This window comes from Heliangelus exortis, chromosome 1 (genome assembly GCF_036169615.1).
Source record: "Heliangelus exortis chromosome 1, bHelExo1.hap1, whole genome shotgun sequence".
NCBI lineage: Eukaryota > Metazoa > Chordata > Aves > Apodiformes > Trochilidae > Heliangelus > Heliangelus exortis.
Window position 1 is genome coordinate 29,932,400 of NC_092422.1, and position 23,501 is coordinate 29,955,900.

Below are 23,501 nucleotides of genomic sequence, written 5' to 3' on the forward strand. Positions count from 1 at the left end.
GCAAAGGCTTGTTGGCAGCTTTGTTTGCCTGCAGCTTTTCTAATCATGGCAGATCTGCATGGGACAGTTGGGGTGACCTGAACCTTGCCACAGCACGAGGTATGACAAAGGCCTTTTGATGATCTTTATGTGTGCCTCCTTCCTGGACACTCATAAGAAGCTTCGTAATTTGTCTCCAGACAAATCTTGAATGTAATAACAAGAATAATTATAACTTGAATAGCAATTTGGTGCTCTGACCATCTGGGATCTAGGCTGAGAGATGAGATACAGTACAGACCCTAAAGCTGTTCGTAAGGTAAGCTTTCTTACTTTTTTTTGTAATTAATTTAAATGGTTCTTAAATGATTTTTAAATGAGTTCATACTCACAACAGCTTTGAAAATCTGTGTCTTGCCAGTGGGATCTGACTGCTGCTTCTACTGCTGTGCCTTGGTTTGATTCCCAGCTGGAAAAACAGAACCTCTGTATCTGCTGGGTGCAACCACAGCACAGTAATAAAGGAAAGCAAACAGAAATAGTTGGAAGCTTTTCTAAACACCATTTAGAGAATGCCTTTTCTAATATATGGGTCCCAGAGAGAAAAGCAAACAGGGAGATAGAGGATATTACATGTACTTTATTAGCATAAGCATGTGATGGCTGTGTTACTTGCTTGAAAAGAGGATGCTGAGAAGTAGCAAGTGCATGAAGTTAAAGCTGATGAAAGTGTAATACAGAGTAGTGTTTAAGGGAATAAAACTTTTTAACAGGGTTTTCTTTTCCCCTGGTAGAATAGCCTGGGAAGGTTGAATTGAATTTTATTCCACTAAGGCAAGAGACTACACGCTGAGGCAGCTGATGTCTCCATGATCCTGTCAGCGCCAGGGCTGCTGGTCAGACAGCTTATAACTGTCAGTCTCAAAAAGCTCATGTCACCAACAAAGTTTAGGACTAATGCAGCCAAAAGAAACATTTTTCAGGGCCACCAAAAGGTCCATTTTTCTACCAAGGGCTCGCAATATTAAATTTTTTTTTATTTTTTGATCTTGCTCTGTGCCTGCCACTTGCAGTTCCCTCTTGAAGCTATGCATGGTGGTGGGCAGCTTAGGGTTAACCTGAGCACATCTAGCAGCTGTCTTTCAGACATGCGTTTACCAGCCTGATCTCAGCTGTCAGCATTTATAGTCCATGCTGCTGAGAATTAGCAGGCCCAAGAACAATAATGTCACCAGAAAGGCAGCTCAGAGCCTTGCATTTCAGTCCCTCTTTTAGAGATTGTCTCTTATATTGTCTATGGGTTTTGTAGGAGCCGTGTGAGGTATCCTGGGAAGCTTTATCAAAGCAGGGCTACCAAGATGTCAGTGGGAATGGCCATGGGGGGTTTCCAGACCAGCTTCCCAGCCCATTTCAGCTCATTTCCAGGCTATGAGCCAGGAAAGTTCCTGCTTAGTTGAAGTGTAGCAGAGCATGATACCCAGATATATTAACATTGTCCAGGGAATGCCTCATGGTAAGAGTATGACTGCATCAGTACAGCTGAGCACAGCTGAGAGAAGTGCAGGGATGGGGGGAGGATTAGGCACTAGCAGGACTGGGCAGTTTAATTGTGAAATACTGAAGTTTTACCTTTCTTCCTCAACTGGGCAGCCAGACAGTCCCTTCAGCTTGCCTCTGAGGGGCTTCAGCACCTAATTTGCACCTTTTCGGGATCCCACCAGATCCCAGGTCAATACATACATACATACACACATAATAAAAACTAGCAAATGAAAAAAATTAAAATTACTGCCAGAAAAAGCAGAATCAGTGGTGGGAAGGAGGAGAGCTTGGTGATAAGTGGGTCTTGTACAAATTGTGCAAATTTTTTGTTCTGTAACAGATCATTCACATACCTTGGTGCTTGTTCACAATAAAGGAGCTCCACTGATTTTGTGCTCAAGCAAGAGGGCAGAGGAGGATGACATCCTGGAAGGTGTCTTCCACCACTTTGTGAAGAGGCTGGGACAGTCTCTCCACTGAGAGTTTCAAAATAACTAATTTACTGCACAGGACCTACAGGCTTGAAGCCTTTGAAGAGCCAGGAGCAGCATTGGTTCAGTCCAAATGGTCTTGCATGTATATAAGGAGGAAGGCAGCACATTTGTAGCTTGCTGTCTAGAGATACACAAACATACTGACAATTTCTGTGCATCTTTCAGCAAAAATAAAAAATTACTCTCCAGGAGGGTGTCCAGGTTGGACACCCTTCCTTCTTTGCCCTAGGCTGAAACACTTTTTGAACTTTTGAGACTGAATAATGATGATAAAATCATTAGTCCTTAAGGGAACTTAAAAATCATTGAGTTCCAGCCCCCCTGCATGGGCATGGGCAGGGACACCTCCCACCAGACCAGGTTTGTCATGGCCCCATCCAGCCTGGCCTTGAACACTTCCAGGGAGGGGGCTTTGACGACTCCTCCGGACAACCTGTGCCAGTGTCTCACCACCCTCACATGAAAGAGTTTCTTGCTAGTATCTAGTCTAAATTTACCCTCTTCCAACTTGAAACTGTTCCTCTTTGTCCTATTGCCATAGTAAAAATGTCCATCCTTAGCTTTCTATGGGCCCCTTTCAGGTCCTGTAAAGCTACTATAAGATGGAGCCTTTGTTTCTCCAGGCTGAACAACCACAACTTTCTCAACCTGTCTTCATAGGAGAGGTGCTCCAGCCCTCTGATCATCCCCTTTGCCCTGCTCTGAACTCTCTCTATCATCTCCATGTCCTTGTGTCGGGGGCTTCAGAACTGGTCTTCTGTAGTTCTTCAGTAGCAGTTCTTCAGAACTACTCCAGGCAGGGTCTCAGGAGAACAGAGAAGAAGGGGAGAATCACCTCCTTTGACCTGCTGGCCACGCTTCATTTGATACAGTCCAGGATGCAGTTGGCTTTCTGGGCTATCCCCAGAAAGCCAACTGGAATATGTCCTTGGGTTAAGACAAAGGGGGAAATGAGCATCCCAGTGGTACCACTTTGTTGTAGTGATGGTGTATTGATACTCTCAAGCCAGCAGGGTAGAATGAGCATAGAGATGAGTGCTGCCAGGGGAAAGCCTGCATGTCCACCCTGCTGTGTGAGTGCTCATTCCTGTACTCCTGCCCTTGCAAATCTTCATTTCTAGTGTTTTTTTCCCTCTCTACCTCTCTCCTATTGTTTCTTAGTCTGAACTTGTCTTTCAGCCCCATTGAAACTCTCCACCTTGCTTCCTACCTCTTTGGTCCTACTTTGCTTTATCTGTCCTTATTCTTCATCTTTCCTGTATGTTTCCAAGGGAACGCAAATTGCTGCTAAAGGAAAAAAAAAAAAAAAAAATGCCCCATCCCAAAATAAAATAAAAAAGTAGTATTGAGATGTGAATGTAGTAACTGTAATAAGCTGTCTAATCTCATTACAGTTGTCTTCTCTTCCCCTTCTTTTTCCCTTAGGCTTTGCTGTTCACTTTCACTCTTTAACTTCTGCAAGGGGAGAAATTCCTTGTGACAGAGGATTGTCTTTTGCTTGTTTAATGTGCTTATCTGTTTTAAGCACTACATTAATGGTAATCCTAAATGTCTAAAGGCACAGAATAGTTTCCATACCCAAACTGTACAGAGATGAGCCCTTACAGCCTGTTACAGGACAACTCTATCTTATTCTTGTGGGTGAAACAACCCACAGGGATTGTCTGAAGGGGAAATTAATGACTAATGGCAACTGGCCTGTGCTGTTCCTGTGACAGGCAAGCTTGTTGAGAGTGGTTTGGTGATTGATAAGATAAGGGAGTGGAAAAGAGACATTGAGAAGTTGTTTCATTGAAACTTAAACAGATCTCCTGTGCCGTAGATTGGTTGATGTCCTGTCCTAATATTTCAATTTTATTATTAGCCCGAAAACCGAGATGAAATCAAAGTTCCCAAGGCACAGCAAAACAAAGTCAAAGTTCCCAAGGCACAACAAACCAAAACAGGCTGAATAAAAAGCTACTGGAATACATGCATAATGTATTAGCTGTATTTTGCTTCATTTGTAAAGAGCAAAAGAGAACAAATAACCAGTGTTTTGGCCTCTTATGGGCATTTGTCAGGGACACACTTCTCTGAGCTGTTCACTGGGGAGAATAGATTTTGAAAACATTTTTTTCAGAAGGATTTTTTAATCTGCCTCACGAATATGAATGAACTATTGTATGCTCTTGGATTTTATCTGAAGCAGGACATGGCCTTTATGCCACAAATAAAGCAACCTGCAAGCCTGTCTCTAACCTATATCCTTATTTATGAAAGTGGGTGCTACTGAGCAATACAGAACAATTTACATCCATATGGGCTGCCATAACTGGACCTTTATGCATAGTTTCTATGATATACTCTTTAAAATTTCAAGTTATAATTTAGAAGGTTTTTTTTCTTCCCATCTTTGACATAAATCCTCTTACAGTGTAGCTCTAAGTAAGGTAGATTTTTATTTTTAAATCAAGTGTTTCTTCTTTTTTGTTGTTCTTTTGTTCTCTTTTTCATTCTTTTCCTTGAGGGGGAGTATGCTGCAGATGCTTTAGAAATTAGAGCCTTATTTCCAATACAGAAACAACCATTCTGGCTCAAGTGCTCTCCTTAGCCTGACTCCTCTCCATACACTGTCCAGTCCACACCCAGCTCTCTGCTGTTTTGTGCCAGAGCTTGCTGATCCAACCATCACTTGGAAACTTGTAGGAAACATAATCAAAATATGTCCTAAACACAGTAGCATGGGTTTTCTGAGGACTTCATATCCTCTTCTGCACTTAAAACACTATATATATATATGCTGCAGTACTGTTGGCAGATGGTAAGTAGTGTTTTTAACAAGTTGATTTTAATGGTGGCAAAATCCAGGCAAACAACTCAAAACAGATTTTCTTTCTATATTAATTCCTGTTGGATATACACCTGGTTATCTAGAGAAGGAGTTTAAATTTTAAACCCTTACCTGAAGTGGCCTTTGCAGAAATCTGGATATTTGCCTTTGCAGACTTCTGGACAAGTATGTGTAGGGATTTCTTTTGTTGAACTAATTCTCAAAATGTGCCCAGGCTTTCCCTGTGACTCCTTGACACCCGATGGAAATACAATTCTAATTTTTGTAAGAGCTTCTATGTTCAAAAGCTTAAAAAAAAAGCTTAAATGGAAATATTCCAGTCTAACTGCAGGACATGTATGAAAGTAGAAGCTTGTATTTCAGGGAATTGCCCCATTTGTATTTGCAGGGTGCAGAATACATCGGATGCTGCCATACATGCAGAGAATCCCTGCTTTTGGAAATGCTTTTCTTCACTCACTAATTTATTGCTTTTCTGATCATTAGGATGTATTTGCAAACACAGAGGTTCAACTGCACAAATGGTTGCTGATTTTTGAAAGTATGGCTTGTAGGACTGGGCTACTGAAGACCCCCTGTTTGTACTCCCACATTCTTCAGCCTAAGAGCTGCCTGTGCATGCCACTTTTCCATTATTCTGTTATTATTTCCATTATTAGCTCATGACAGAGGTACCATAGTGATGGGCACATTACAAGTGGGCTTACAAGTCACTTGCAGGCCTAGGAGGAATCAGGTTTGCTCAAAGCATGACCTTAATTTGTGTGACTGTAGTTGCTTGAGTGCAGACACTTTGCAATTTTAGTGCTTGAGCAATCACAAGTGCTTTAAGAATTTTTTCTAATACAGAATTCTTGCTGCTCTTTGGGTGTTCAAAGGACACAGACTGGTTTTGCAGAAACTTTCCATCTGCAGGGCTATAGAAAATTGAAAGGCTGCCATTAAGATTCTCTTTTGAAAGACACACCCTGACATATGATTGCTGGTTTGCCTGTTTGTTGGGATTTTTGGTTGGTTGGTTGGTTTGGTTTTTTAATTTTTTTTTGGTTTTGGGTTTGTGGGTTGTTGTTTGGTTTTTTTTTGGGGGGGGTGGGGTGTATATTTACTTGTATTTCATTCAAATTTTTCTTCTCTGAAAGCTTTTTCTTACTAGTTGCAGACTCCAAACTCTGTGGTATGGCAAAGTCACATCCAAAATCTAACAGATCTTAATGAGACTTCTCTTCCTTTAAAGTCTCTGTCAGGCTGATTTCTGCCTAAGGAGCAGCTTGTTACAGTGCAGGTGAGCAGGCTGGTGCCTTGGGTAGGGAATCTGTTCAGGAAAATAATGACCCTTCCTTCTATCAAGGGCATCTGACCAATAATCGCTGCAATGGTGTGGAATTGCAGAACGCCTCAGGTGTCCCCAGTGATTCTTGCTGATAAAAAAGCACTTTTCAGCTCAAGCCTAATCTGTTGCATATGAACACTGGCATGTCAAGATGCACACGTGTCCCCTCTAGGTTTAATTCCATGACGCACAACAGCTGGGAGTGAAAGAGGAGTCTAGAAAGAAGCTCCAGCAAATCTCCATCCTAAGAAAGTATCTAGTAAGAAATAGCCTTTGGGAACCCCCACTAGCACTGCTCATGCCACTGGTCTGTAGTCCAAAATATACTGTATTTCCAAATTTCCTACTCTAGATATTTTAGGACAGTGGTTTTCAACTGTGTTTATCCTGCTAACCTGTTCCAACCACCAAAACCACTTTGTGGCCCCAGTCCCATCAGATTATTTTAAATAAATATAAACATGGCAAGAGCTTATAACCCTGCTGGAAGTATTTTGCAGTTGGGATTAGTTCATGGGCCCTGGTTTTAGAGAAAGCAGCTCAGTCCCAAAGACTGCTTCCCTCTACATAAAATTGATCTTCTGATACCATCAGTGCATAATTTTTTCTGGGTCAAGGACAAGACTTTATCATAAATAAATCTCTATAAGAAATCAGTATAAAAAGAAATCAGAATAAGCTTTTTTCAAGAGAGAGTAAAGCAAAAATAAAAATAAAATAGAAAGAAAAGCAAAATGAGTAAGTTTGTGGAACTCATTAACTTCTGACATTTTAATGCTTTCCCTCCAGGAAAATGGAATAAGTGGATGATGTTTCTCATCCAGAAGGGGCTTGTTGAAAGTCTTGTCCACACAGTAAATCCATGTTGACAGAAAAGTATCCATGACAGAGAGTTACTCATCTGAATAATATCTTGACTATTTAACCAGAATTTGTATTTCATGAGCAGATTTCCCAGATCGTTGCACTAATGGAAAACTTTTGCCAGCTGCTTCAGTGCTTTGAGCACTGACATAAGAACCTCCTTCATTCTCATTCTTTTCTTCTTAGTAACTGAGTAAGAAGAAATGCCAGGTGTGCTTTCCATTGCTCCTTGTGGTCAGCTCTGGGTACAAACTCAATTCTTCTGGTGCTACTGTAGAAAACACATAATAATGCAACGTTGATTTTTTGTTAACAGAGCCAGCATTTGCAGTGCTGATAAAACTGTCCTTCTCCAGGCTGTTGTTTGCCCTAGACCACTGCTGCTGTGGCTCAGGCAGAATTCATGGTCTTAACACTAAAATGGCTTTTTCCTGAGGGAGTTACTCACAAAGGTGGTAGACGTATTTTTCCTCCCACATCCATGTGTGCCTCCTTCCTGGTATCTCCTAGAAATCATCCCTCCCTCCCTCCTGTTATTAGTAATCTCATTTCTAGGTACGTGGAGGTTGCAGTATTGTGTATTGAAGATTCAGCTTTGCAGGCCAATGAATGATTTTATTTGCAGGATACCACTGGTCTGGATAGAAGACACAAATATGTCATCTCTTGACATATATTGAATGGATCACAATCTTTCCCCGCCCCCCCGCCCTTTTTTTTTTCTTTTTTTCTTCTTTTTCTTTTTTTCTTTCTTTTTTTCTTTTTTCCTTTCCTTTTTTCTTTCTTCTCTTTTTTTCTTTTTTTTCCTTCTTTTTCTTTTTCTTTTTTTTCTTCTTTTTTTTTCCTTTTTCTTTTTTTTTTTTTTCTTTTCTTTCTTTTGTTTCTTTTTTTCTTTTTTTTTTTTTTCTTTCATTCCCCTCTATACTGGGTTCTGGAAATGCCTCTGTAGTCAGTAGGTCTATATTACTTTTGGCCCATTTTATGATTGGTTCATTGGTGCTATACAGTGTTTAACCAGGCTACACTGATACTAAGAAAATATGTGTTTGTCTGAGACGGTTCCTTACTATGTTATAATGGGAAAATTACTGCTGTTTTTATTCTTGTTAGGATCAGCAGTGATTTAAGCTCAGCTGTAGCTGCTTCATACTAAAATTCTAGTGATTGTGTGCTCTGAGATATTATAGTGTTCCTTACCTTTCTTCCCTCATTTCTGTGAAGTCTCTCTTGCCTGGCTGTTCTTTTTTAACTGTGTGCTTGCTACTTCTCTGGGCTTAAGTGGACAACTCTCATCTCCTTGTTTCAGCAAAAATTTGTATATTTAACTCATGACCCACTGGAGGGAAGGAGTGCAATGTCCTGCACCTGGGTAAGGACAATCCCAAACACAAATACAGATTGGGCAGGGAATGGATTGGGAACAGCCCTGAGGAAAAGGACCTGGGGGCACTGGTTGATGAGAAGCTCAACGTGATTCAGCAAAGTGCTCTTGCAGCCCAGAAAGCCAACCACATGCTGGGCTGCATCAAAAAAAGTGTGGCCAACAGGTCAAGGGAGGTTGTTCTCCCCCTCTGCTCTTCTCTGCAGACCCCACCTGGAAAACTGTGTCCAGTTCTGGAGCTGCCAACACAAGAAGGGCATGAAGCTGCTGGAACAAGTCCAGAGAAGAGACATAAAGATGACCAGAGGGCTGGAGCACATCTCCTATGGAGGCAGACTGAGAGAGTTGGGATCGTTCAGCCTGGACATGAAAGGGAGCAAAAGGAAAGCTGAAGAGGGTCTTTTTACAAGCTCATGTAGTGATAGGAAGAGGAGGAATGGTTTCAAGCTGGAAGTTATGCAGATTTAGGCTAGACATTAGGAAGAAATTCTTCACTATGAGTGTGGTGAGACACTGGAAGAGGTTATCCAGGGAAGCTATGGCTGCCCTCTCCCTGGAAGTGTTCAAGGCCAGGCTGGATGGGGCTTTGAGCAACCTGATCTAGTGGGAGGTGTCCCTGCCCACCCAAGGGTATTGAAACTAGATGATTTTTAAGGCCCCTTTTAGCCCGATCCATAATTCTGTGATTTGGACTGACACTTCTGGCCATTTGATTCTAGCTCTGTGCTCTGCAGCCTCACAGATGCCTTTGGCTGGACCTAGCTAAGCAGGGAAGTGATTATTGCCCTCTGTCCAGCACTTGTGATACCACTTCTGAAGTATTCTATCTAGTCTGGGACTCCCCAGTACAAGCAAGTACTCAAGCAAGTCCCATGGAGGGCCACCAAGATGCACAAGAGGCTGGAGCAGAGGATGTGTGAGAAGTGGAGAGATCTGAGATTGTTCAAATTAAGAGAAGAGGCCACTGGGGGACCTTGAGTGCTAATGGGAGGAGATGGATAATTAAGAGCCAGACTCTTTTCAGAGGTGTTGGGTGATTGGAGAAGATACAACAGACACAATTTGGAACATATGAAATTCTGATTATATGTATTTGGGGAAAAAAAAAAAATCACCATCAGTGTGATTGAAGACTGACAGAAATTTCCCAGAAAGGTAATGAAATCTCCATCCTCAAAGGCATTCAGAACTTCACTGGGGAGGCCCCTGAGGAACCTACTTTGAGCAGCCAGAGGAAGAGAGTAGATTATTTGGGAAACTTTGGAGTTCTGGATGGGATGCTCTGGGAATCAGTCTCTAGAGAAGCAGGATTTGGGGATTTAACTAATCATAGAATCATTGAAAACCCTAGGTTGGAAAAGACCTCAAAGGATCATCTGTCCAACCTTTTGTAGGAAGGGGAGCCTAGGTGAGGTTATCTACCTCTCTGTTGAATTACACTTTGAAAACCTCCAGGTTTTGAGGTTTGAAAACCTCTGCCATATCCCTGGTGAGTTTTATCCAGTGTCTGATTGTTCTCACCGAAAAAAATTTCTTTGTTGTATTGAGGTTAAAACCTCCTCTGGTGCAATATGTACCTGTTTGTTTCCCTTTGTCTTTTCTATGTGGCTCCTTGCAAAGAGAGAGCCCCCATCCTCTTTGTAGCCACATACTGAAATACTGTGTTGAGGACCCCCACCCCTGAACCTTCTCTTCTCCAGGGTGAATTAAATTCCTTTCTAGAGTTTCATAAACAGCGGCACTGAAAGAGTGGAAAGCAAGATGGTTTGCAGGAAAGTGAAGGACAGAAACCAGAACTCCAGCCCACATTCCATTTTTGGAGAACCTGGAGAGGAATGGGGAATGGAATATCACTGCTGACCTGCCATATGTCCAGGATGCAGGAAAGACAAAAGACACAGAGCACTGGCTGACTTCTGTCCCTCTGCACAGGGGCTGTAAGCAGAATCCTGGAAAAGGGGCTCCCAGCTAGGCAGTGCTGCCTGGCTTCCTTTGCTCCCTGTCCCTAGGAACATCCAGTCTGCTGGCAGCACAGCAAGGAGCCTGGCAAATGTCATTGCCTTAGCCTTTATTCAAGGCTGTTAGCATTGTGTCCTGTCACATATACCTTGTAGTTAATACATTTTCCCTGAGTTGTATGTTGGATGGACACGAGCCAGTTTCCAAATCCTGCCCTTCCTCTATCCCTCCCACTTGTTCAAAATCCAGCTGTGTTCAGCACATCTAAAAGTGCTGACCTAAGAGCCTGTGAAAGCCAGATGCAGTACCCCAGCCCCTTTCTTTCCTCTTTCTCTCACTCATTTTTCAATTGAAGCAGTTCCTCTCTCTCTCTCTCATGCTCAAAATGGGAACTGGGCTTCTCAGTGCACAAACTTTCTGCCCCTGCCATCAGTCATGCAAGTTGTTTGTATGGCAGCTGCAGAAGGTTAGGAAAAGAATGTCTTGTACCACAAACATATGCAACACAGCCAGCCAGTCCATAATTCACTTTTCAAGTCCGTAACATATTTTGCTCAAACAAGTAATTAATTCAGTTCACTGTATCAAGTCTGTTATGAGCACTAATTTCAGCAGGGCACTGCTCAGCAGAGTAAACCCTAGGAAGTCCTTATTTTTGGGTCTAAATCTTGTTGAGGCATCTTCTGGTACTGCAGCATTGTGGGTGAAAAAAATACGTAATTTTTTGTGGTGAAAAAACTGAAGAATGAACATCCATATTTTCCAGTGATTTTGGCTATCGTATCTGAAAGATCCAGACCCATTAGCACATCACTCTGAGTATGAAAAAGTTGTGACCTGGGAACCTCTTGAAATTGATGATAGCATGAAAATTTTTTTCCCTGGGAGTTTTTTCCATGAAAGTAACTAGGACACTAAGGGGACATGCCCTCCATTGTCATGATATGGGTGAATAAATACAAACTTGGACCAAGAGTCAGGAAACAAAGGGAATGGGCTATGATGGATCCCTTGCTGTGTAAATTAAAGCTAGGTAGCAAAGAGCTCTCTACAAGTCATCAGCTCTCTGAAATACCTCCATGAAGCCTTAGGGAATAGCAGTTCAGGGCATCAAGTGTCCCTGCATGCTGCAAGCCAAGTGTCAGCTTGTTGGAGGGCTGGGAATTGCAGGAGTGGAAATGACAACCACCAAGCTGGTTACACTGATCAAGGCAATTTTTGCAATGAGGCAAGAGTTAACCTTTGTGGCCAAGAGTTAAACCTTGTGAAACTGTGTCAAACAATAACCTTCTTGTAGTTCATGTGTTTTTTATGCAATTGTGCTGTTAAAAAATAAGTCTTATTTGAAGATAAGTCTTAATTTTGACAGGTTTTTTTTTTTTAAATTTCCCCCTTTACATGCTGTTCTTGCACTATAAAAAGGCATCATCTGCTGCTTTAAAAATGTCCTGTAGGCTGTAAGACTTGCATAACAAATGCTACATGAAGATAATCAACCTCTGCAGACCAGTGGGTCATTGCACTGCAACTGCCTGTCCGTGAAACCCAGGTTCCTCAGCTCTAGAAACCCTTAAAAGCACACAAATCACTCAAAACAGACAAAGAAATAGCAAACACAGAGAAATAACTTCCCCTTCCCCACTGCTGTCCTGTTATGGGAAAGGCCTTTTGCTGTCCCTGACTTCCCCCTGGAGTGGAATCACATCCACCATTCCATACAAAATTAATAAAGGTAGACAGAGCATGGTGAGCAAACACTGACATATCCCCAACAGGAAATTTACATCCCCCACCCCACTTCTGTTAAAAATTAATAAAGGAAGAGAGAACACACAAAACCGATGTGGGGAAAGAGTATAAAACCCCACAGGTTGACTCTGCCAAGGTTTGGCACTGAGAGGGAGATTCCACACTGGAGTAAATGACTCTGAGCATCAGGCAAGGCACATCTTGGAAATGCAGCTTTTCCTTTTTGGGCCAGGTTCAGGAGGGCTCCCTGGCAGCGTGCCTGGTGGATTTGTCACTTGGGAGTCAACATTGCCTGGGCTGTTTGTTGTGCTCACAACGTTCTTGTGCCATTCCCTTTTTCCTGCAGGTGATGTGTAGGATAAAAGGTGCTGTTAAAATCAGAGGTTTGCTCAGCTGCATCCCACCTTCTGCTTGCCTTCTGCCCTTCCCTTTCCTAAAGGCACACTCTGCTGTCATTGGGGTATGGTTATGGGTCTGTAAAAATGTTCTGTGATCTGAACAGCCTGCCAAAGGCTTCATCAGCCATGGTGATGGACCAGGGACTGCCAGAGGAAAGGACTGCAGACACTATTAATGTCCTCAAGATTAGTTCCCTTCAGCAAACTGCTCTATTCTAGTACAGAAAACAGATAACAGTCCCTAAAGATTGCCTCAGGTAAATCTACCTGAATGGTTCCCTGTCTCTCTAGTACCTCTTTATGAACTGGGAGGCCTGGCATGGAGATCAAGTACCAGGAGGCTGGGTTCTACTATTTGTCTTACAGCAAATCAACATAATACTTTGTACTCAAAGTGATCAATACCCTCTTCTTGGCTGGAAGACATCACATCTGTACCCTTCAGAGAGATGGAGGCCTCCTCTGCAAGGGCATTGATCTGGCTGCAGAAACTTTCCACAGCTGATCAGGGGAACTTGGAAACAGTCAGTTTTGAAATTGGTTATGGCTACAAACTTCTGAAATGATAAATGTTGTCTTGTATTGCACGCTGGCTTCAGGTTAAGCTTTTCTCTATCTCTCTGATGTTCTGCAGACACCACTGGTTACCCCCAGGTTTGTAGCACCAGCTTCTCCCACCACTTAATGTGTATTTTATGAGCCCAGAGATGATGCTGTGGAAAGTGGAGCTGTGCCAAGAAGAGTTGTTCCTGCTTGTCTTCATCCTTGTCTTTTTTTTTTTTTTTTCCCTGTACTTGCTGCATCTGAAGGGAAGGAATGCTGTAGCTGTGGCAAGAAGAAAAGCAGCACAAATCACTGTGTAGTGTGATGGCTGGTGTGCAAATTTACTACTGCCTGGAAGCAACGTGTGAGCCACGTGCCTCAGGCTTCTCATGTACCAGCCCCTCACATTGCTGCTAGGAGAAACTGCACCAGTCTGGGGTGGGTTGTTTGGGGTTTGCAAATGAGTGCCCCAAAAGTGGAGTCTGTATTGGGGACTGGCTTGAAGTTTGATTCCCCAGGTGGGACCAAATCTGACACCAGGCATCAGGCTGTGTCCTGTGGGCCAGAGCCACAGCATCCTCAGTCTGGAAGCTGCTCGATGGGCCCTGGGTACACAGCCAGGCTGCTAAGCCACAGTTTTCAGAAGTGCATTTTTGTAAGCAGTGCCTTGTAGCTAACTTAAAGGTGAACTGTTCGTTTGGATGAGGTGACTGTGTGTGAGGTAGGATGAAGCTGTTGCAACAAAACATCTTCCTTCTAAGAAAATCCTTTCCCGTAGGCAAGTCTTTAGTCATCTTCATAACCTTTGTCATTCTCTCCTCCCTGGGGAGTCTTCTCTGTGACCTTTGCTGTTCTACCAAGCCATCTCATAAATTATTATTCTTTTAAATGGCACTTAGGCTGTCTTAGTGGCTGCTAGCCTTGAAGATTTGCAGTCTACCCTGTAATTTTGGAAAGGGAAAAAAAAATGTTAAGTGACAGAAGAAATATTGTGCTTCACAGTAAAACTACTTTTGTGTTTCGTTTGGTGCTCAAGTCATTCATATCCCTGTCACCAACCTCGTTCAGGTCAAGGGCTTGAGGCAGAGAGTGGGTATAATATTTTGGTCAAACTGATGCATCTGAATATTACAAACAGCTGTAATTTTGAAATTGAAATGAGCATTGTGTTAAATCATCAGGCAAATAATATTAAGGCAGAATAGATTACTGAAGTTCACATTTCTTCTGGCAATTCAGACCAAGGCTCCTTTGTCTGGTTATTCCAGGCATTAATGAACCTGCTCACACAAGGGAAGTGAGCTGCTCCTTATGGAAGCAGATTGGATCTCGAATTCTGCAAACTTCATAGGAAATTCTGAGGGCCAAGTAGTTGAAATAATAAAGAAAAAAATTAATCAGGCACACGTTAAGTGTGAAGCATGGAAGAAAACATCTGCAGCACTCAGTGGACGTCGTGGTGACATACTTGCAGTGCTGTTTTGCCAGCTTACATCTGGAGTGGTTCATCAGAAGAGAACAGATGCTAGTGTGAAATAGGTCATCGTAGCAGCAGGGCAACAGAACAGAGACATTTCTGTTTTTTCTTGCAGTAACAGCTATTTCTTTTTATTCACACCAATTATGAAAATGTTAGCCAAGCCTGAAATGTGAATGCACTTATTGTGACAAGCCAATACTCTTAAAGGGCATCAAAGTAAAAACTGAACCAAACGAGGAAGCTTTGGAGAAGCTTTTGCAGTATACACTGACTATCCTTTAACAGACCTAGTCACAATTCTTTTGTTAAGATTATGATTTTTTTTTTTTTTTCCTCCCCTTGCTTTATTTTTGTATCTGAGTAGAGATGTTTCTGAATGCCTTCTTGGTGGCAAATGCCCAGCAGCGGAGATGCTAATTCACAGGAGTTTCATCAGTCATTTCAAAGGAGAGGTCACAGAGATAAGAAAAATGAACAGTGTGTGTATGTGAAGCAGTGACATTCAATGAGTCCTTGTCACCAGCAGCCATTAGCATGCAAGCCTGCTGTTATGTTTCAGTGCTTTATGTGCTTTTCTTGACCGGGCAGGGAGCCTTTGGAGTACTGTAGCAGTTAATACCATACAAGTTATTGTTTCTTTCTTGAATGCCTTATATTTTTAGTACCATTTAGATGCTCCTCTGTCCCCTTGTGCATGTAAAATTTTAAAGAGAATCAAAGAATGCATAATTTATATCTGTCCCAGAGGTAATGGAGTGACTCAATGATATCTGTGAAGGGGATGATTTTAAATTTCATGTCTTATGCAAGAGGTGATTTTTATACGAAAACTGCAAAAATTGGCCTCAGGGATACCCAGATAATTATCCTTACAACAACGGGTGTGGATTCCAGGGAGATTATAGCAGGAAGCTATAGTACATTGAATTTACCCTTGTGTATCATGGTTATCATAATCGAAAACATAGCAACTGATAAATCTTGGGTAACATAATTTGTATTTGGACTTGCAACAGCACATGCAGGAGGTGTGAAAAGACAGGTTTGCTTTGACTGTGTTGAAGAATTTATGCAAGGTGGTGAATTTTTTTTGTTTGTTTGCTAAAGGAAAAAAGCAGTTATAAACCAGTTATTTACTGATGTTGTGCAGAACCTATCAGTCTATGCTTATTCACACAGCACATATCCACTAGACTGTTTCTGGTTTAATTTACCAAAAGCCTAGAAGTGCCATGGCTAGAAATAAATGTCTGCTTCTTTGATATGGTATATGTTTGAGAATGCACTTTAAGGTCTGTATTACAGACAGTTCAAAGAGAATATAAATTTGTGCAGTATTCTCTCTTTTTTCTTTTCTTTCCAGTCCAGTCCCACTTATTCATTGCACTTCTATAAAGACTGTTTTCAATAATACCTTTTTAAAAACAACTTACCATTTTGTATTTTATTTAGCTTAGGTGCTGTTATACTTAAATAATTGTTAGGATCTTGCTGTTTCCGTAGTTTAAAATGTTTGTCATCCTCTAAAACAATTCTACGCTGACTTATAGCATTGTGGTGTATCCAAGGAGACAGCTATTTTATTTGCTTTTCCTTTGGAAGCCCTTTAGTTTTAAGCATTCTTTCCACTTCTTGCAGGGTTGGCCATGAGAATTTGTAACTTTCCTTTGGAAATACCGTGATGGGACCACTGAGAAGTCACCTTCCTCTGTACAGGTCTGTAAACTCTACTGCATTCTGAATATTTCAGCATGTAGACTCCTGTGCCAATTTGTTATCCTTTTTATTGCAAATGCATGCAAACCAAATTAGAATCTAATTTCATTCCGGAGTGAGTGTTGTGAAAATTTATTTTGGTTTCTTGCAAAATGTTTGGGACATAACTCTGGTGTGTTGTGGTTGTATAAATGTAGAGTAACCCATCCGTCTTTCTCTTGAAGTGAATTATTGCAGTTCATAGAGCTGAACAGCAGAAAGGAATTGGGCCTGTAAGTCATTTTCACCCTATCACAATGTCTTTCAGTATGTGTTGAAACTGCATTACCCTAAAAGGCCCTGTAATCTATTGCTCCCACCCAGGATGCTAATATGTGAGTGACTGTCCCACAGCCATAGCTGGGGATGTTTCGAGAAGCACACTTAGCAGAATTAATAGGGCTTTTAGGTCAGGAAGACCTCAGGTTCATGGAAAGTTTAAGAAAATAATAATAATAAAAAAGGTGATATTTAAGAGACTGTAAAAAGAGCAGAATAATTATAATAATGGCTTGACTCCTGTAGTGGCAGCATGGCCAGGAGTGGTGAGGAGCCTGTAGCTGATGCCACATCCTTGTGAGCCAGTACGGTGGTGTTACAAGCACTGTGACCTGCCAGCATGATGATTTAGAGAGTAGAAAAGACTCCCCTGCATTTCAATATGTTTTTCTATGCAGCTATGTAACAGAGCAAAAATGTGATTTCTTACTGCTTTCAAAAGCAGTACTAACCAGCATTTTTATAGAAATTTCATTGCAGAAACCAGTGGGAATCAACTGTTCCATCTAGGCAGTCTGTCAGAGCATACTCAGTGTCTATGGGAGTTGTATCTGGCCCTAAATAATAATTTTAAGAAATGTTCAGGTTTGGAATCTGCTCTATTTCATTCTCTTGGTTTACCTGAGAGCACTCTGGATATTATTGCTTTCCTTGTTGACTCTGTGTAGTCACTTCTATTCCATCAGCCTGTGAATGCTGGAGGGAAAGTGGCTTGCCAACCTTAAATAAAAACATAACCAGGTGGATTGAGGGGAAGAGAGGTATGCAAAACAATCTTTAATTCATTCTTAGAAATTATTATGATTTGAGCATACCTTTTAATGCCAACTGAGCCCCAAAATGCTTTAGGAACTATTTGAACCTAGATGTAAGCCTCAACATAAGGTTTACCTCAGGCTGGTTGAGGTACTGCAGATACAGAACTGATCCTGATGCCTCAGGCCTGTGTTGGGTGAGAGCTCTGTGCTTAAAAGTAGCTTTTCAGAGTAATTGCACAACTGTTGAATGATTTGTGTCATGCCAGGGCTTTATGACTGCACTGTTTCTTTCTTTAATGATGACATCCCTTAGGGCAAAACTTGTGTTGTCCTTTGGGGGAGGGGGAAAGAAGTGCAAACACTGAAAGACACTTAGGATAAAGGGAGAAAACTTGTTGCACATGTTGGCATTTGGGTTGTAAATCCTTTACTAGCACCAGCAGCTTTATAAAATCTATCTGTCAAGATCTGTCTGTGAGCTTTGTTTGAGTCATGGCTCACCAAAGATTTCCAAGAGATGCTGCTGCTAAATTTGTCAAAGCAAAGTGTGGTTGGGCCCGTGTCCTAATGAGTTTAATACAAATTCAGTCAACAGCTGCTGTGCATAGAAAGCTGAGGCAAGTTATTTGTCTAAGCCATGTTTTAAAAGTTTCCTTATTCACAAGTATTATTCTGAAAAATAATGGCTTTCTGATAGAGAAACAAATGAGTAGTGAGTCATTTAAAAATAAGGTAAATAAGATCTTAATTTTTTTTATATGTACATAATAGATATGAGTATGTCAAGTTTGGGTATGGCTGTGCTGCACCTTCATTTTAATGCAGAAGCAAAGGAAAACTGATTAAATTAAAAGGCAAGACATTTCTACTAAAAAGGAGACACAAGGTGTAATTTCCCCTTGGAAAGTATTGCTGTGAGGTATTATCAAAAAGTATTGCACTGCACCTTTGCAAGAAATAGATATTTACATCAATAAGAATGCCATAACAGATAGTGTTTTCATATTACACCATTATAAAACAATTACACAGCAGCTGTCTGACTGATGGCTGAATACACCCATCCTTGGCTTGGGCTTTGGGTGAAACTTCTGCAGCTCTCTAGTTCTCTCTTGTACCACTTCTCTGTATTATTGACTTTGAAGGAAAAAAGTATATTGGTCTAGCCAAATAATTTGTTTAATCCAGATCAGCTTCTCCCATTTATCCCATTCTTTTCACTTCAAATTTATTTTTTTTTTTTAATCTCTCACAAGTATCTCTTCTTGTACAAATCTTTTTTTTCTTAATCTCTCTTTTATATCATGCTTATGATCCCTCGTCCATTCTCCAGAGAAGCCTCCTTTTCTTTGACATCTTTGTTACTTGTCCTTGCTTTGTCGGAGTTTTATTCATTTAGGGGTTGAGTTTCTTAAAATTTTCTGTTGGGTCGCTAAGTGCTGCATAATCTCTCAGTGCCCTTGGGGTCTGCTGTATCCTTTGCTCTTGGCACCCTTACAGTGAAACAAGTGTCATGTTTTTAGGGGAAGTAGAGAAAAACAAAGGCAGTGAAGATAGTTCAGAGCACTGAAGGAGAATGGGCCACCAGATGGGAGTGGAACCCTCCCGCATATGTCCATGGGTGGCAGGAGCTGTGTCCTGGTGGAGCTTTGGTGACGAGAGTGCCACTCCATTGTCTTGATGCTTTTTCAGTAATGAAAACACAACTGATAAAATACCAATCTGTCAGAAGTTGTGGAGAGGAGGGAAAAGGAGCACTGAAGGAGAATGGGCCACCAGATGGGACTGGAACCCTCCCGCACACGTCTGTGGTCGGTGGGAGTTGTGTCCTGGTGGGGCCTTGGTGACGAGAGTGCCACTCCATTGTCTTGATGCTTTTTCAGTAATGAAAACACAACTGGCAAAATATCAATCTGTCAGAAGTTGTGGAGAGGAAGGAAAAAGGAGGAGAAGAGCCTAGGGAGAGCACTTGTCCGCATGAGCACGTAAGCATGGCAACCAAATATTTGATCTCTGTACCAGCAGCTCACGTTGGGCTGGAGAGCCCTCCTGCCACTTTATTTGAAAGACCTGCCTCAAAGCCATGCTTTCAGAGAGGCCAAAAACCTTCAGTTCTTTGCTCACTGCTCAGCTCTCCCAACAAAGGCTCTGAGGACCATTAAGTGCCTGCTCTGCACTCCATGCATGGAGGTCTGGGAAGAGGAAGCGGCGGGAGCTGATGCACAAACTGGAACTATGGAGGGAAACAGGAGTGTGTTATCTTAGTACACCTTCTGTGCTACAAAACAGCAGAAAGGAAAAGGGATGCTACAGCCTGGAAACTTGCCATGTGTGCACTTGATGCATATATTTGAATTGTTGAACTGATGGAAGCCATATAGCCTGCTAACTGGAGAAAATCTATAAGGGGGATGCTCTAAGGAAATGTGGCAGAATAAAACGAGAGGGTGGTGGAAGTAAACCTCACAAAGCTGCCATGGACATTTTATTAGAAAGCAAATTAAAACAAGACTGTGAGTTTATAAAGGCTAATAAATGTGTCTAAAATATGGGGTGTATGTGCAAGCTGATATAAACACATATATGCATTTTTGGTATTTGAATGATGATTCAGTGGGTCCGTGGCCATCCAACTCTGTTCTTTTATTACCCACTGCAAGATGATGAGCTGGTGACTACTGGAAAAAGTAATATGAGAGCTAGCTTACCTGAATAGCAACTGTGCCCAGAGCAAGACTTGTGCAAGAGACTGAAATTGACATGGATGCAGGGAAGAGAAGCCAGCTAACCCAGACAGCAGATAGGCTTTCCATTGGCTTTTATGTTTTGGTGACATGTTTTGTTTTGAGTTGTTCCCAAGGAATTTCTAAGAATGGTGGAAAGTGCTTCCTCTGCTAGAGGAGCAGCCTGGAAGCATCCTTAAATACCTCCTGTTGTTTAATCATATCTACTTCCCAGAAGGATGGGAAAGCATTTGAGAGGCCCCTGCAAACTACACAAAATGTTTTTAGACTCAGATAAGCAGTAAGGCTCTTTTCCGGTCTTACTCCAGTGCCCATCATCTTTGTTCCAAACTGGCAATTTGCTGATGATCTTTGCTGATCATAATTCCTGGGGCATTACAGACAAAGAAGGGAGATCTTCAGTGTCAAAAGTCAAGAGCACCTTAGAGAAATTAAAGATCATTTGGTTCATTTGCCTGGGTTACCAGTGAGAACAAATGAGATGTCTAGATAATCTGTGAGTGATGTTTATCTAATCTCCCATGAAGGAAGATTTCAGTGTCTTTCAGAGCTACACAACACTTTGGGGTATTTCTGAACTTAAAGATATGTTTTATTTGCTCCATAGGAAGCCACTAGTTGTCTTACTTATAGTAAAGATAGAGAACAGATGAACATGACTTTCTCTATAGTAACTTGTCAAATATTAGAAGGAAATAAGACTATATTGTTGCTGTTTTCATTTGTATTCTGTTTTTCAGAATAAGCATTTGAAGGTCCTATAGGTCCCATACCAAACCCTTTTTTTCTGTCTTCTTTCCATGTACCTATATCCCTCCATGCATTGTTAGCTTTATGACTCAAGTGCCAGAATTAAGAAGCTGAATATAGTCAATACGACTTTCATATGGATACAAATTATGTAAAATATGCCCAGAATTCAGAAGTTTGATCATTCATTATGGAGGTATATCCTCAATTAAAATTACTCTGATCCATATCTCACCTCACCTTTGTCCAGGTGGACACACTGCTAGTGTCTTCTCTCTCTTTTATCTTTAAAATCTTCTCAGTATGATACTAGGTAATGAATGACATTGTTGGAGAGACAGTAGGCATCAACTGACAGCTCTCAGCATATGGATAATGGCCCATCTTGCACCTTTTCATCGCCCATATTCTGGCTGAACAGAGATATCTGAACAATAAATGAGGTGAAATGGTGGCTGTAGCACATTTCAGAAACAGTAATTGTCCATTCAGTTTTCTATCACTAAGGCCCTCGGAAGAATCCATCACACATCATGAATAATAACAGTAGAAAAAGGAGGACAGATGCTCAGCTGAACATCATCAGTATTGACACCTTCCAGGAGGAGTAATCAGTAATCCCCTTGACCAAAGCAGGTGTCACAAGAAGATAAAAGTCATAAACTAAAGCTCCAGTGAGAGTCTGTTGCCATAGACAGAAAGATATTAATTGTTTTCACTTCTGAAAGGCAGCTGAAACATCTTCTTGAGTTGAGAGAAGGAACAACTCTCTGTCACTCTCACTGTCTAAATCTAGAGAAACAGCAATGAAACTTCCAGACTTCCAGAGCTTGTTACAAAAAAAAAAAAAAAAAAAAAAAAAAAAAAAAAAAAAAAAAAAAAAAAAAAAAGAGCATTCAGATGGCCAAGCACCAACCAAATTCAACAGCTGCAAAAAAATTCTTTCTTTTTTTTTCCCACCACGGCTCATCACAATATTGGCTGGTTTATGCTCTTCTCTCTGCTTTTTAGCTGAAGAATGCACAAAGGCTAACAGTTCAAATAGTAAACATTAAAAGGTTTTTGTGGGATTTTCGCATATGGGACAAAATGAAGGTAATTGTGATCCTTCAGTTAATAGTTTTTCAATGCTATCACCACTAGAAGCTGCCTATGATGATTATTTATCTCCTTGTTATCAGCCTCATAAAAAATCTTTGACACTAGCTTAATTCAGGAGCAACCTTTGTTCATCTTGCTTCATCTTGCAAGAGTTCAGAGGCCAGGTTGGATGGGGCTTTCAGCAAACTGGTCTGGTGGGAGGTGTCTCTGACCATGCAGAGGGGTTGAAACCAGATGGTCTTTAAGGTCCCTTCCAACCCAAACCATCCTATGTTTCTATGATTCATCCTCAGAACTCAAAGCCCAGCAAACTTCAATCAGTACTGTAAGTAGTAGTAAGGTAAAGCCTTTAATTTGATAAAGTATCAGTCGTCTTTCTTGGCTGAAGTGTTATATTGGTCACACCCTCCTTAAAATGTGAAATTCAATACTGAACCTAAAGTTATCACTGAATCACCAAATAATGTGGGTTGGAAGAGACCTTTAAAAGTCATCTAGTCCAGGCCCACTCTGTGCAATGAGCAAGGACATCTTGAACCAGATCAGGTTGCACAGAGTCACAACGTGACATTGAGGTCTACCCAAAGTGATAGTGATATTCTTACTGCTGTGCTTAGTGGTTTTCTTAGAAAGTTTTTCCACTTTTATATCCCCCTACCCAGAGTACATCATGGTGTTACACAGACTAGAGGAAGGGCTTTGGAAGGCAGCATGCAATTTTCATAACTGGGATGCCACAGGGACACAAGATTTGCAAGAGCAATTGAAGACAGTTTATGGCAGTACTCGACAGGTAACACACAGATGTCTCCCCTCAGACAGTATCAGTGGAAAACTGGCTTGATCTAACTAATAACAAGGAATCAGCACCAAAGAGAATAAAGAAAAACATTTCAGAGGGACCAAGGATCTTCAAAGCAAAGGTCATGTGTTAAATCCAGGAGAGGGCTGAGTCTGAAATAGGGCACGTTGTTCATAAAATTGACTGACATCCTGTGGTTTGCTTAGAGGATACCTAATTTCTTCATAATACTGTTCTTTTTATGATTGAAGCCCACCACTCATGTAGTTAATCACAATGTTCTGTGTTTGTTTTACCACATGAAAATATCCCAAGTGTCCTTATATTCTTCTGTCTTCATGTGGCCTTTTTAGAGTTTTGAAGTAGCAAAGAATCAAGGGAAGAAGGGAAAGGAAATGATGACAGAGGAACAGATTAAAGGCATAGCATCTTCTCCAAATAAGTCAAATATTCCTTCTTTTTTCTTGTATTTGTGTGTGTGTGTGTATGAGCTATTCAGCAATCTCTGCAAAATCCTGGCCAAAATTCTGCAGACCACTTGCTATCAGGTTCTCATGTCAGTCACACATGAGTGAAATCAATCAAACGCACTATCTGGTTCCAATGAAGTGTAAATATACAGAGAGAACTGGTTATCCTCTTGTTCTGGGGCATGAAACATTCTGAGCCTCTGATCTTTCTATAATCCCTCCAGGAGCATACCCCTTTAATGTTAGAGACCTTTCGCCTCCAGACTTTATAATGGTCAGTCCTGCAATCC

General features: G+C 41.3%; 1 protein-coding gene across 2 annotated transcripts in view; it reads left to right on the forward strand.

Moving 5' to 3' along the window:
• Window positions 1–23,501, forward strand: part of ENOX1 (ecto-NOX disulfide-thiol exchanger 1) — a 376,541-nt gene that overhangs the window by 101,520 nt on the left and 251,520 nt on the right. For both annotated transcript variants that reach the window (XM_071740024.1, XM_071740005.1), the window contains exon 3: window positions 16,191–16,268. The gene's annotated coding sequence lies outside the window, so the exon portion shown is untranslated. The remainder of the gene's footprint in view (window positions 1–16,190; window positions 16,269–23,501) is intronic.